This window comes from Tachyglossus aculeatus, chromosome 7, assembly GCF_015852505.1.
Source record: "Tachyglossus aculeatus isolate mTacAcu1 chromosome 7, mTacAcu1.pri, whole genome shotgun sequence".
NCBI lineage: Eukaryota > Metazoa > Chordata > Mammalia > Monotremata > Tachyglossidae > Tachyglossus > Tachyglossus aculeatus.
Window position 1 is genome coordinate 11,996,143 of NC_052072.1, and position 15,811 is coordinate 12,011,953.

Genomic DNA, 15,811 nt, shown 5'->3' on the forward strand with positions numbered 1-15,811 from the left:
TCACCAACTGTCAGCCGTATGACTTTGGGCAAGTCACTTAACTTCTCTGTGCCTCAGTTACCTCATCTGTAAAATGGGGATTAAGACTGTGAGCCCCCCGTGGGACAACCTCATCACCTTGTAACCTCCCCAGCACTTAGAACAGTGCTTTGCACATAATAAGCGCATAATAAATGCCATCATCATTATTATTAATAATCGTGGTATTTTTTAAGCACTTACTATCTGCCAAGCACTGTACTAAGTGCTAGGGTGGATACAAGCAAATCAGGATGGATGCAGTCCCTGTTCCACTGGGGGCTCACAGTCTCCATCCCCATTTTACAGATGAGGTAACTGAGGCACAGAGAAGGGAAGTAACAATACAGTGCCTGGCACATTGTCCAATGTCACATAGCAGGCAAATGGCAGAGCCTTGATTAGAACCCATGACCTCCTGATTCCCAGGCCGGTGCTCTATCCAATATGCCATGCTGCTTCCGAAGCCACCTTCCATGACTACAGTCAGAGGCAGATCTCAGTCAAGCCCAATCGCTTGTGTGTTACTGCAGATGGACTATTTTAAATGGTATTTGTTAAGCGCTCATAATGTACCATGCACTGTTCTAAGCACAGAGGCAGATACAAAATTAGCAGGTTGGACACAGTCCCTGTCTCACTTGGGGCTCACAGTCTAAGTAGGAGGGAGAAGGACTTAATCCCTGTTTTACAAATGAGGAGAATGAGGCACAGGGAAGTTAAGTGACTTGCCCGAGGTCACACAGCAGACTAGTGGCAGAGGCAGAACTAGAACCCAGATCCTTCGACTCCCAAGACTGGTACTTTTTCCATTAGAACTAACACTACTTCTCACTGGAGTCTTATCTCCAGTAACTGTGAAAATGGGAAGGGCTATAGCAACTGGAGTCCCCTCCGTGAGAACAGAAAAAAAAGATTGTTGAGTACCCAACATCTAAGAATAATAATAATAATAATAATAATAATAATAATGGTATTTGTTAAGCACTTACTATGTGCAAAGCACTATTCTAAGCGCTGGAGAGGATACAGGGTGATCAGGTTGTCCCACGTGGGGCTAACAGTTTTAATCCCCACTTTGCAGATGAGGTAACTGAGGCACAGAGAAGTTAAGTGACTTGCCCAAAGTCACACTGCTGACATGTGGTGGAGCTGGGATTAGAACCCATGACCCCTGACTCCCAAGCCTGTGCTCTTTCCACTGAACCACGCTGCTTCTCATTGACATAATCACTTACTGTCCAGGAATGGATTTGGATTTTGGTGTGTCCTGCTGATTGACATTTGGCACGTCAGCTTGGATGATTTGGTGCTCTACATCTTCCAATGCTTCTTCCCTTTATGGTATTTGCTAAACACTTACTAAGTATCAGGTACTGTACTAAGTGCTGGGGTAGATACAAGCTAACCAGGTTGAGCACAGTCTATGTCCCTTATGGGGCTCACAGTCTTAATCCCCATTTTACAGATAAGGTAACTGAAGCACAGAGCAATTTAAGTGACTTGCCCTAGGTCACCCAGCAGACAAGTGGAGGAGGTGGGATTAGAACCCAGGTCATCTGATTCCCAGGTCCGGGCTCTTTCCACTAGGCCATTCTCCTGCTCCTAAGTGGAAAGTCTCTTTGGGCATTGACACATTGGGATTGTGTTTAAGTCTGGGTACTCTTTTCTGTCCTTCTCAGGGTCACATCTGGAGAGTTTCCAGTCCTCTACCAGTCTTGACTGTTGGAGGGAGAGTCAAGCAGAGGCCTACCCATTCCATCCCTAGCTTGGGCAGTGGCTAGTGAATGGAAGGCAATCTGCTACAAGTCAACGCACCTGCACTGGACAGCAGCAGCATAGGAGAGAGTCGAGGGTGGCGACTCAAGTTTGCTGTGTGTTAGGAGGCAATGATAAACCACTTCCACATTTTGACCAAGAAAACTCTGTGGATACACTACCAGAACGATTGCAGATGGAGGTTGGGGGTTCTGGGCGAGATGTATCCATGCCGTCGCTATGAGTCAGAGATGACGCGACAGCCTAAGACCAGCAAGACTTTTTTCTGACGAAGTGAGGGAAGTTTTCTGTTGTAAGCAGAGAGTTATATAATTCTAGTTAATAGGAATTCCGGAGGTCCTTGTATCAACACTGCCCAAGGACTTTTTGGCAAACTCTTGCATTGACTGAGGACTCAACTGTGACAAGCACCTATAGACAAGGATCTCCTGAAAGTAAAGAGCAATTGTAATCTTTCTTCCGTTAATAGGGAGGCTGTAAATTAGAGTGACACGGATTTCATGTCAGGGGAAGGGGATAGAGATTTCATCTTGGCATTGATGAGCCATTCTTGCGGTAACTGGAGGATCAATACTCACTAAGAATCATTAATCAGTTGTGCAGTGCTTATACAAAACAAATCAAGAGCTTGCCAAGAGATCTTATTATTCACAATTGTCGGGCTGCTATGGCATATGAGTGGAAGCTTAAGGCTTGGGCAGTTGAGTCTAAAGAAATCTAGAAATTGTTTTCGTAGGCTCAAAAATTAATTTCAGCACAATAAAGAAAGGAGTAGCACTTAGGGATACAAGAAAATGGAATCAAGCATTTCATTTTATATAATGTGAGCCAAATTCAGACAACGAAAGGAACAGACCAAGTTACGAAATCCTGAGCACACTTAACTAAATTGTTCCCGTTTTATTTCACTTGAATTCTCAGAAGTTTGTGTAACCTCTTGTTTCCTTATGAGTCATTGCCCTAGGCCACTGCAGATCCACTTTGGAAGTTAATGAGCTATAGGCAAAAATGAAGAAAATGAACTTTTGTAAAGTGGAAAAACTCTGAGAATACTATGCTGTGACATCAGTGACTTGGTCTCATGAAATATATTTCAGTGAATCAGAGGTACTTATCAAACACTTAACGTGTGCAGAAAAGGGTACTTTGGAGAGTACAATGATGTAATAATGATAGTAGTGGTATTTATTAAGAACTTACTTTGTGCCAAGCACTGTACAGAGGGCTGGGGTAGATACAAAATACTCAGGTCTAACATGCCGTGGGACTCCCAGTCTAAGTAAGAGAGAGAACAGGTAGAGAATTCTCACTTTAGAGGTGAGAACACTGAGGCCCAGAAAAGCTAAATGACTTGACCAAGGTCACTCAACTAGCCAATGGTGGCACCAGAATTAAACTCAGGTCCTTTGACTCCTGGACCTGTGTTCTTCCTACTAGGACACGCTGCATAAATAGACAGGAGATATTTGAAGATCACTGCACTTTGAGCCTTTGAGCAAATGAAATGGGCTTTTAGAAGCTCCTCTCCTGGCCTCTGTGGAAAATAACGTCCTCCCCGCTCTTGCAAAACATTTTCCCCAAAGTCTGTCCAGACCAGTGTCATCTGGTCCCCATTGGACCCACAAATCTCATTATCTCCTCTAGACTGTAAGCTTCCTCTAAACTGTAAAAGCTCATTATGGGCACAGATTGGGTCTGCTAATTCTGTTGTATTGTACTCACCCAAGCACTTAGTACAGTGTTCTACACATAGTAAGAGCTCAATTCATTCATTCATTCAATCGTATTTATTGAGCACTTCGTATGTGCAGAGCACTGTACCAAGCGCTTATAAATGCCATTGATTGATTGATCTTTCATTTTTCATCCCTTCCTCCTCCAAGTTCATGTCCTGCTGGTATTAGGATAGGCCTTTCCCCTCTTAGGTCCGATTCATTCATTCATTCAACAATAAACAGACGCATCCCCTGCCCACAACGAGCTTACAGGCTGAGCAATGCTGACCTGAATGGCAAGGGATGAGAAAAGTGGCATAGTTGTACTTCCATGAATAAAATGTATGTGTGCAAGAGATTTTTTTCTTGACATTCACATTCAAAGATGCAATCTCACAATAATCAGCATCATCTTCTAACAGAAGTATGACTCCTTTTAAGCCACCACACAGCTGCCTCCGGATGCATCGTCCTTTGCTATTTTTCTGGCACATGTTTACTTACGTACCTTCTAGAACACAGGACCTGGGTTCTAATCCCGGCTCCAACTTTTTTCTGCTGTGTGACCTTGGCCAGGTCATTTGGACAAGAACTTATTATTATCATGCTATTGTCAGTCATTCAATCCTATTTATTGAGCACTTACTGTGTACAGAGCACTGTACTAAATGCTTGGGAGACGATACTATACAAGTCACTTCTCTGTGCCTCAGTTCCCTCATCTGTAAAATGGGGATTGAGACTGTGAACCCCATGTGGGAAAGGGACTATGTTCAACCCATATTTCCTCGTATTCATCCTAGTGCTTGGTACAGTTCTTGGCACATAGTAAGATCTTAATAAATATCGCAATTATTATTTTTATTTCCTGGATCCTCCATTGGATTATACATGCCTTGAGGCAGAGACTGTGGCATCTACTTTTCTAGACTGTGAGCCCATTGCTGAGTAGGGACCATCTCTATATGTTGCCGATTTGTACTTCCCAAGCGTGTAGTACACAGTAAGTGCTCAATAAAGACGATTGAATGAATGAATCTACTTCCAATGTACGTCTCCATCTTACAGGGTTCTGCTTTCTGTAGGTATTTAGCAAGAACTGTAGGTTAGGGCAAGGGAGACTGGGGTCATTCTTTTTTGTATTTCCTCATCTATTATCATTATTGTTAAAATACCCGGGTGACAGAGTGAGAGGCTAAGTGAAAGGCTCTCTACAGATACTATTACCACACTGATATTATAAATAACATCTATCATGAGTTTACAATGTGCAAATCCCTGTACCAAATGTTGGGGATAATTACAAGAAAATCAGTTAAAACATAGTCCCTGTCCCATAAGGGGCTCACAATCCAAGATGGAGAGGACAGATGCTCAGAAGAAAATATAGTATCCGCCAAACAATAAATTCATCCATCGTAGCTCTGAGGAGAGGTATACACTAGAGGTATTCGCTCAATAAATACGATTGAATGAATGAATATGTATATATGTTTGTACATATTTATTACTCTATTTTACTTGTACGTATTTATTCTATTCATTTTATTTGGTTTATATGTTTGTTTTGTTGTCTGTCTCCCCCTTCTAGACTGTGAGCCCGCTGTTGGGTAGGGACCGTCTCTAGATGTTGCCAAAACTTGTACTTCCCAAGCGCTTAGTACAGTGCTCTGCACACAGTAAGCGCTCGATAAATACGATTGAATGAATGAATGAATTATGGATGGAGGCAAGACTGACTATTTGTGCAGCAGTGAAGATGTCCATCCTTTTGATTTTAATGCCCTAATAGTTGACACGCATTTATCAAACAATTGTATTTATTGAGTGCTTACTGTGTGAAGAGGACAGTACTAAGCGCTTGGGAGAGTACAATATAACAGAGTTGGTAGACGTGTTCCTTTGAGACTGCAAGCTCTTTGTGGTCAGGGATCATGCCTACCAACTTTAATATACCAAATGCATAGCAAAGTGAGCTGCACATAGTAAGTGTTCAATAAATACCACTGATTTATTGATTGATAGCCACCCTTTGTGGGTGAGGTATGGGAGCCAGTTAGGAAGTGTAAGTGGTTAATGACCAACCATAAAGAATTTGTCTGAGATATTTCAGGGCTGGGGAGGCAGAACAAGGAAGATCATCTTTAGGCCCTGACTTTCCAGATGGTTGTCGAGCTGGCTGAATTGAGCCAATGCCTATTTAATCAAGTACAGTAGGGGCAATGAGTTATCTCTGAATTTTACAGCATCATCTATCCTGAAGCTTCCGCCACTATCTAAGGGAGGTAGCACCTTTCCCGCTTCAACGATAAAGAGAGAAAACATGGTAAAAGGATGTGGAGAATCGCTTTCAGCAAATCAGTGGCAGAATCCAAACTTGATACCAGTTGTTCTGAAACCCAGTTCAGTGCTCTTGACTTAGCCACTCCCACTGAACCGTGCTGCCACCAAATGAGAAAATATTTGTCTCGGAAATAAAATGTGGGTTTCTCCGCTCTCTCCGTTCATGAAATGTTTTGAAAGCCATCCGTTCATTCATTCAAGTGCTCATATTTATTGAGCATTTATTATATGCAGAACAGTTTACTAAGTGGGAGAGTACAATGTAACGATAGACACATTCCCTGCCCAAAATGAGCTTACAGTCTAGAGGAGAAGAGAAATATTAATATAACTGACTAAATCACAGATATGGACATGCTATGGGGCTTGGGGTGGGGAGGATGAATGAAGGGAGCAAATCAAGGTGACAAAGAAGGGAGAGGGAGAAGAGAAAAGGAGGGCTTAGTCAGGGAAGGCCTCTTGGAGGGGATGGGCCTTCAATAACGTTTTGAAGCAGGAGAGAGTAATTGTTTGTCAGATTTGAGGAGGGAGGGCATTCCAGGTCAGAGGTAGGATGTGGGTGAAAGGTCAGTGGTGAGATAGATGAGATCGAGATACAGTGAGAAGGTTGGCATTAGAGGAGTGGATGGGCAACCACTGGAAGTTCTTGAGGAGTGGGTGAGCATGTCCTGAACTTCTTTGTCGAAAAATGATCCCGGCAGTAGAGCAAAGTATGGACTGGAGTGGAAGCCGAAAGCAGACCATCACTACTTCTCAGCTTTGAAAAGTATGAATGAACCTGCCTGGGAACTGAATGCTTTTCACCATCTGTTCACTTTGAGGTTGCTGTCTAGTGTAAACTGATTACTTTGCCTGGAGTTCATCCACACAAATCAGGTGATACTTGAGGGTGACTCATTGAGTTTAAGAGTTCCAAAAAAATAGCCTTCTTTATTGCTACCTACAAATAATATATATATATATATAGAGAGAGAGAGAGAGAGAGAGAAAGAGAACAATGGTCTTTACTTTCCAATCCAAAATACCAAAGCAATACCCTAATCCTCTGGTCATCCCCTCATTTGCAAAATAATGTGTTCCTGCAAGTGTCAACTACCCAGATAAATGCTCTTGAAAGCATTAAAATTAATCACAAAGTCACTTTTAATGCCTCCAAAACTTATTCTGAATGGTAGGAACCAGCAACCCTGTCTACAGGGCACATCTTACATTGCTATTCACTCCCCAAACTGGTTTCCTTAAAGTGTAGTTGAAGAGGTGTGAGCCTGAATGGAGAATAGGAGCTCTGAAATCATTGCAATGCACCCTGGCTGGGAAGCGTGAGTGGTTGGGACTGGTCTTGTCACACAGCTGGCACCACAAATTTGTTCTAAACACACTGATCTTTCAGTTGCGATAAATCTGAAGTGAGCTTCCTCTAGGAAATCGGTAATGGCGTCCCTCAAGGTTGTACTGAAGAAGAGATCCCAAATGGTATGCATTTCATAAGAAAATGCTGTTAAGAGTCCCTCCTACCTCACCCCACTTCTCGCCTTCTACAACCCAGCCTGCACACTTTGCTCCTCTAGTGCTAGCTTTCTCACTATGCCTCAATCTCACCTGTGTCACAATCAGCCCCTAGCCCACATTCTGCCCCTGGCATGCAATGCCCTCTCTCCTCAAATCCGACAGATCCCCCCAGCTTCAAAGCCTTACTGAAGGTACGTCTCCTCTAAGAGGCCTTCCCTGCTTTTCCTCATCTCCCACTCCCTTCTGCATCACTCCCTTTGCTCTTCCTGCCCCCTCCGAGCCCCACAGCACTTAAGAACATATCTGTAATTTTATTTATTTCTACTGAGGTCTGTCTCCCCCCGCTCTGGACTGTAAGCTCCTTGTGGGCAGGGAATGTCACTGTTGTATTTTCCCAAGCATTTAGTACAGTGGTCTGCATGCAGTAAATGCTCAATAAATACAATTGATTGAGTGAATTAATTAATTAATTAAAAACACACGATTCAAAGATGCCTGGATTTTCTCCAGAATAACCCCTCTCTAAATATTCTTACTGCTCAAGTTAGGCTTGCATTTTGCGTTTTTTGTGGCCACTGAAGTTTGGCAATATAGAAAGTAACAAATATAGAAAATAACAAAAATGAGCATAGGCTGTCCAACATAGGATGGTGAGAATCAATCCATTAATAAATGTAAGCTTGTTGTGGGCAAGAAATGTGTCTACCAACTTGGTTATATTGAAATAATAATAATGGTATTTGTTAAGTGCTTACTGTGTGCCAGGCACTGTGCTAAGTACTGAGGTGGACACAAGCAAATCGGGTTGTACACAGTCCCTTGTCCCACATGGGGCTCATAGTCTCAATCCCCATTTTTCAGATGAGGTAACTGAGGCATAGAGAAGTGAAGGGACTTTCCCAAGGTCACACTGCAGAATATTGGCGGAGCTGGGTCTAGAACCCATGACCTTCTGACTCCCATGCCCATGCTTTATCTATTATGTGGGCAGGGGTTTTGGAGTCAGAGGTCATGGGTTCAAATCCCGACTCCATCAATTGTCAGCTGTGTGACTTTGGGCAAGTCACTTAACTTCTCTGGGCCTCAGTTACCTCATCTGTAAAATGGGGATTTAGACTGTGAGCCCCCCGTGGGGCAATCTGATCACCTTGTAACCTCCCCAGTGCTTAGAACAGTGCTTTGCACATAGTAAGCGCTTAATACATGTCATCATTATTATTATTATTACTCTGCCAAGCACTTAGTAATGTACTCTGCACAAGGAAAGCAATCAGTACATACAGCTGATTGATTGATTGGTATTTATGAGCACTTTGTGCAGAGCACTGTGCTTTGCACTTGGGAGCATACTACAATACAACAGAGTTTGTAGAGGTGTTCCCAGCCCATGAGGAACTTAAAATCTAGAGGGGGAGATGGATATTCAAATAAATTACAGATATATACTTAAGTGTTGTGGGGCTGAGGGTGGGGTGAAGTAGCAAGTGATTAAAGGGTACAAATTCAAATGCAAGAGTGACTGAGAAGGAAGAGAGAAGAGGGGAAATGAGGGCTTAGTTGGGGTATCAGCAGATACTGGTGGTATGTTGGGTAGGGTATGAGTTGTTGCCTTTTAAGTTGCCATCATAAAAAGTCTTAGATTATTATTATTAATAGTAATAATAATAATGGTATTTGTTAAGTACTTACTATGTGCCAAGCACTGTTCTAAGCACTGGGGTAGATTATCATGTTGTCCTATGTAGGGCTCACAGTCTTCATCCCCATTTTCCAGATGAGGTATCTGAGGCAAAGAGAAGTGAAGTGACTTGCCCGATATCATACAGCAGACAAGTGGTGTAGCTGGGATTGGAACCCATGTCCTCTGACTCCCAAATTGGGGCTCTTTCCACTAAGCCTGCCTCCCCTCCTCTCCCCCAGATCAACATGGGCAGCTCTGTTACCCTGCATTCTGAAGGAAAAGAAGCAGATGGAACATTAATATGGGTACACTTTCCACCTTAGGAAAGAAATCATGGTGGGTTTAATTCATTCATTCAATAGTATTTATTGAGTGCTCACTGTATGCAGAGCACTGTACTAAGCGCTTAGGAAGTACAAGTTGGCAACATATAGAGACAGTCCCTACCCAACAGTGGGCTCACAGTCTAGAAGACAGGTGTAATGAGACTTAGGGAGCAGCTCACTGTAAGCTCATTGTGGGCAGGGTACCACACATGCCTACCAACTTTCATTCAATCGTATTTATTGAGCGCTTACTGTGTGCAGAGCACTGTACTAAGCGCTTGGGAAGTACAAGTGGGCAACATATAAAGACAGTCCCTACCCAACAGCGGGCTCACAGTCTAGGAGACTTAGGTGTAATGAGACTTAAGGAGCAGCTCATTGTAAACTCATTGTGGGCAGGGTACCACAACGTGTCTACCAACTCTGTTTCATTATACTCTCCCATGAGCATAGTACAATCTTCACCATATAATAAGTGCTCAATAAGTACCATTGATTGACTGGAGGAGAAAGAAAGGAATGAAGGAAAGAGGGAGAAGGGAGAACAAAGGGGACCTGAATTATAAGCACTCCCCCTTCTAGACTGTGAGCCCGTTGTTGGGTAGGGACCGTCTCTATATGTTGTCGACTAGTACTTCCCAACCGCTTAGTACGGTGCTCTGCACACAGTAAGCGCTCAATAAACAGATTGAATGAATGAATGAATTAAAGGGAGAGAATGGGTGAGGGAAGGGAGAGGGAAGGTGAGGGAGCTGAGGGGAAGAGGAAAGAAAGAGCGAGGGAGAAGGGGAGGATGGAGAGGGAGGAGGGGAGTAGAGGGGAGGGGAAGAGGGAGAGAATGAGAGGAGAAGGGGAAGGGAAGACGGGGAGGGCAGGGAGGCGGGAGAAGGATAGGGAGAGAGGAGAGGAGTAAGGGGGAAAGGCGAAGAGAGAGTGAGAGGGGAAAGGGAAAGAGGTGGGGGGGAAGGGAGGTGGGAGAAGGATGGGGATGAGAAGCGAAAGGGGAAGGGGAGAGAGGCGGGGGGCAGGAAAGGGGTGGGAGAAGGATGGGGAGAGAGGAGAGGAATGGGGGGAAAGGAAAGAGGAGGAGAGGGGGAAAGGGGAAGAGGGGGGATGAGAGGGGAAGGGGGGGAGAGGCAGGGGGAAGGGAGGTGGGAGAAGGATGGGGAGAAAGGAGGGGAGTAGGAGGGGAGGGAGAAGGGATGAGAGGGGAAAGGGGAAGGGGAGAAAAGCGGGGGGGGGGAGGGAAGGGGTGGGAGAAGGATGGGGAGAGAGGAGAGGAGTGGGGGAAAGGGAAAGGGGGGGGGATGAGAGGGGGAAGGGGAGAGAGGCGGGGGAAGGGAGGAGGGAGAAGGATGGGGAGAGAGGAGATGAGTAGGGGGGTCTAGACTGTGAGCCCACTGTTGGGTAGGGACCGTCTCTATATGTTGCCAACTTGTACTTCCCAAGTGCTTAGTACAGTGCTCTGCACACAGTAGGGGCTCAATAAATACGATTGATTGATTGATTGGGGGGAAGGGAGAGTGGGAATAAGAGGCGAAAGGAGAAGGGGAGAAAGGTGGGGGGGGCAGGGAAGGGGTGGGGAGAGAGGAGAAGAGTGGGGGGAACGGAAAGAGGAGGGGAGAGAGGGGAAAGGAAAAGAGGGGGGATGAGAGAGGAAAGGGGAAGGGGAGAGAGGCGGGGAGAAGGTAGGTGGGAGAAGGATGGGGAGAGAGGAGAGGAGTAGGGGGAAGAGGGGGCAGGGCAGGTAGGGGGTGGGAGAGGAGAGCGGGGGCCGGCGGGGGCCGGCGGGGCGCAGTGGTCCCAGGTGGAGGGGCGGGGGGCGTCGGGCCCCCCTCCCCAGCTGGCCGGCAAGGAGGGGACGGGAGGGGACGGGACGGGAGGGGACGGGACGGGAGGGGCTGCTCCCCGCAGCCTGGATGTAAAGTTGAGGGGCGGGGGGCCGGGCCGAAGTTTGTGAGCGGCTTGCTGCTGGGAGCAGGAGGGACCCGAGCCCGGGACGGGGCGGGGGCCATCCCGCCAGGGGCTCCCCCCCGCTCGCCCCCCCTCCTCCTCCTCTCCCTTCCCCTTCCTTCTCTCATCCTCCTCCCCTTTCTCCATCCTTTCCCTTCCCCCGTTCTCTCTCCCCCTCCCCTTTCCCTCTACTTCCCTCTTCTTTCCCCATCTTTCTCCCACCCCTTCCCTTCTCTTCCCCCCTCCTCCTCCCCTTTCCCCCCACTACTCTCTTCTTCCTTCATCCTTTTCCTGCCCCTTCCTCAGCCTCTCTCCCCTTCCCCTTTCCCCTATTCTCCCCCTCCTCCTTTACTTCTCTCTTCTGTCCCCATTCTTCTCCCACCCCTTCCCTTCCCCCGCCTCTCCCCTTCCCCTATCATCCCCGTCCCCTGCCCCCAACTCCTCTCCTCTTTTCCCATCCTTCTCCCCCTCCTCTCTCCCCTTCCCCCTTCCTTTCCCCCCACTCTCTTCTTTCTCCATCCTTTCTCTGACCCTTCCCCAAGTCTCCCCCTCCTCTTTCCCTTCCCCTCTACTTCTCTCTTCTTTCTCCATCCTTCTCCCACCCCGTCCCTTCCCTCCCACGCCTCTCTCCCCCTCCCCTTTCCCTCCACTTCTCTCTTTTTTCCCCATTCTTCTCCCCCGCTTCCCTTCTCCCCTACTCCTCTCCTCTTTCCCCATTCTTCTTCCCCCCCACCTCTCTCCCCTTCCCCTTTGGCCTATCATCCCCTTCCCCCCTTTCCCTTGCCTTCTACCCCCCCTTCTTTCTCCATCCTTTCCCTGCTTTTCTTTCTCCCTCCTCTTTCCCTTCCCCTCTACTTCTGTCTTCTTTCTCCATCCTTTCCCTGCTTTTCTTTCTCCCTCCTCTTTCCCTTCCCCTCTACTTCTGTCTTCTTTCTCCATCCTTCTCCCACCCATCCCTTCCCCGCTCCTCTCTCCCATTCCCCCTATCCTCCCCCTCTCTTTTCCCTCCCCCTCCCCATCTTTCTCCCCCCCGCCTTTCTCCCCTTCTCCCTATTCTCCCCCTCCTCTCTCCCCATCCTTCTCTCCCCCCCCCCCCACTTCTCTCCCCTTCGGCCTATCATCCCTTCCCCCCTTTCCCTTCCCTTCCACTCCCCTCCTCTTTCCCTATCCTCCTCTCCCCTCCCCTTCTCCCGTGCTCTTCCTTCCCTTCTTTCCTCCTCCCCTCCCCTCTCCCTTTAATTCGTTCATTCATTCGATGGTATTTATTGAGCGCTTACTGTGTGCAAAGGACTGTACTAAGCGCTTATAGCCCAGGGGCTCGACGCGGGGCAGCCGTGAGATCCCAGGTGAGGTCGGCCCCCAAGCCTGGGGCTCGGGGTAGGGGGTGGGCGGGAGGGATGGAGGTACGGGGACACGGGGGGACAGGGGGTGGAGAGGACCGTCTGTAGACCCCCCTTTAGTCGTTTCATTCGCTATGCCCATAGTGCCAGAGAAAGAAGCCCGGGATACTTGTTCTATTGTCCTCTCCCAAGCGCTTAGGACAGTGCTCTGCACACAGTAAGCGCTCAGTAAGTGCCACCGACCGATTGATGGATTGATGGAGTGATTGACACCTCGGCGGGCAGAACGCAGGATGGGGGAAAGGGAGAAAAAATTGGGTTGGGAACCTTGGACAGCGACCCCCAGGATCGCTTTCCGATGGAAAAACCCCACCGGTGCCCCGGGAATTCTCAACTTCCCACCGGCGCCGCGGGAATTGCAAACTTTGCCAACGTCCCGAGGGATTGAGTTTGGAAGCAGAACAGGAGCCCCCCCCCGCCCCGGCCCAACCGAGAAAAGGGTCAGAATGAGATGGAGGCTGAAAGCACGGTTATGGGGTGTGGAGGAACTAAAATCAGGAACTGTAAGGACAAACTTCTTTCCTTCTCCATTATTAGTTCCAAACAATCCGCATGGCTTAGTGGAAAGAGCGCGGACTTGAGAGTTAGAGGTCATGGGTTCTAATCCCGCCTCCGACACATCAACTGTATGCCTTTGGGCAAGTCACTTAACTTCTCTGTGCCTCAGTTACCTCACCTGGAAAATGAGGATTAAGACTGTGAGTCCCATGAGAGACCTGATTACCTTGTATATCCCCCCAGGGCTTAGAACAGTGCTTGGCACATAGTGAGCGCTTAACAAATACCAAAATTATTGTTTTATTAATCACATAGCATAGTGTGATTGGAATGTACGCCCCTGGGGAGGAAGGATCAGCCCTATTGCCAGAGGTGAGTTCAATATCATGATGATCCAGAACGTGATATTCCTCGATTCCCAGGAAATTGGCATTGTAGACCCCGGACAGCAAACAACTGAACTTTCCATCGGTGCTAGTTTTTGAAGCACTGTACTAAACGCTTGGGAGAATACGTTGGAAATGGCATGCTTTCTGACCTCAAGGAGTTTACACTTTCGGTCTGCTTCAAATAGCATTTCTTTCCATTTAAAAACTGAATGAAATTCAGTCGTTTGGGAATGAAAAAGTCCCTGAATCAGTCAACTGTACCACCAATCGATCCGCTCCCATATGTCATAGGGTCCCAAGGAATGCCTCATCCTTGTTAATGTACATTTTACACATTCTTCATTTCTGCCCCATATTGCAGGAAAAGTCGGGCTAACTACCTATTGCTTCTAGGGAAGAGAAAATGTGTCCTAACTTTAAGGACACGGCATTTGGGAGGGAGAGTGGTTATGGTCTTGAACATAAAGGAGTAAAAATGGATTTTATCCATGGTTACTCTTCCTGAATATTCTTCAGTGGCCAATGAAATCCCCAAAGATCTCTCTAGTGGGAATTATTTTTTTCAAGTATGTATGTGTTAAGTGTATATTTCCAGAAGCAGCATGATGTAGTGGATACCACACAGGCCTGGGGGTCAGAAGGTCATGGGTTTTAATCCCGACTTTGCAACTTGTCTATTATGTGAACCTTGGGTAAGTCAACTTCTCTGTGCCTCAGTTGCCTCATCTGTAAAATGGGGATTGAGACTGTAAATTGCATGTGGAAGAAGGGACTGTGTCCAAACCGATTTGCTTGGTATCCACCCCAGTGCTTAGTACAGTGTCTGGCACAAAGTGCTTAACAAATACCTTAATTAATTTTTGAAATTAATAACTAAAATGGGATACGAAGCAAATGTTCGATTAAGCCAAGAGGAGAAAACTGGCCTTTTGGGAAAGTTGTCAGAGTTCATGGCAAGTTGCAGTCTGTTTCTAATGGTCACTCCTTAGGAAGTTTGCCTCCCAGGTGGTCAGACAGAAACTAGAAAACACCCTCCTATTTCCTCACTTTTAAAAGTCTCCTGCTTTTTGTTTAGCTTCTACTCTTAAAGCCCTAGTGCTATTTAAATAATGGACCTTGATTTTACAAGTAACTACACCATATAAAATATATCCAAGAGTAAAGCTCATTCAGGAAGTCAGTATAACAGGTGATCATAACACTTGCACACAATTTTGATGTGTCTGAATTGTGAGCTAAGTACAGCAGAATAAAAGCAAAGTTCACATAAAATTTAGATTTATTTATAGTTTACAACAGACGTAAAATGTGTTGTATTTATCCAGGAATAACATCTCATTTCCTTTTAATGTGAAAATATTTAAAGTCTCAGAATAACTTGTGGAGTAGAAAGACAGTTTAGATGATTTTTTTTTAAGTGCAGTAAATATAAAAAAAAATCAGTTGTGTTTATTGAATGTTTACTGTGTGCAGTATCCTGTACTAGACTCCTGGGTAAATACAACAGAGCTAGTGGAAACAATCTTGCATAGAGACTGGTTTAGTCCATTTTCCCCCCAAAATTTCCATTTTAGGGGTGCTTCCCAGAACACATAGAAAGTTGAAATAATGAATGGTGTCCATCATCCTACAGGGGCTGCCAATTATCCTTTTAAAGAGAAGATTGGAAGGGGCTTTTTTTTTTTGCAACTGATTACCACTAAATGCTATTTTTTTCTTTCATATTTTATTAGTGAAATGTAAACTTTAGCAGTGTGGTAAGATGAGGCAAAAGATTTAATTAGGTATAGAGAGAACTGAGATAGTTAAGTTCTAAGGGGGGAGTGGAGTTGTATGTACAAATATATGAATCACAGACTAATCAACAGAATGCCATTTCCACTGTGATACTATAGGTCCGGTGATTGAACTACTTGATATTTCATTTACTGATATTTCCCTCATCAAATGTTAAAGAGAGGACAAGGAAGCCATTTTAACTAAAGGGGGTAAAAAAATGCCAGGACTAAAATGTCAAGAACGCAAAAGGGTTAGTATTACAAAGAAGACACTTTCAGTGTTCCTAGAAATGTTTGTCCTCTCCACTAAATTCAACTCCACCATTCCCCTGTCCCTCCACCGATCTCATACCATCAACCCCCAGCCCTGGCTCACCTCTGCCGTATGATGCCTCCACTCAGGGCAAAAGACGGAGAGTGGT

The 15,811-nt window shown here is 46.0% G+C and overlaps 1 non-coding gene across 1 annotated transcript; it reads left to right on the forward strand.

The window, feature by feature from the left end:
* The first annotated feature begins 1,690 nt into the window (after positions 1–1,690).
* Positions 1,691–1,828, forward strand: LOC119931028. The gene has a single exon (XR_005451897.1). It is a non-coding gene; the product is annotated as a small nucleolar RNA SNORA7 (small nucleolar RNA).
* Positions 1,829–15,811: the final 13,983 nt, after the last annotated feature.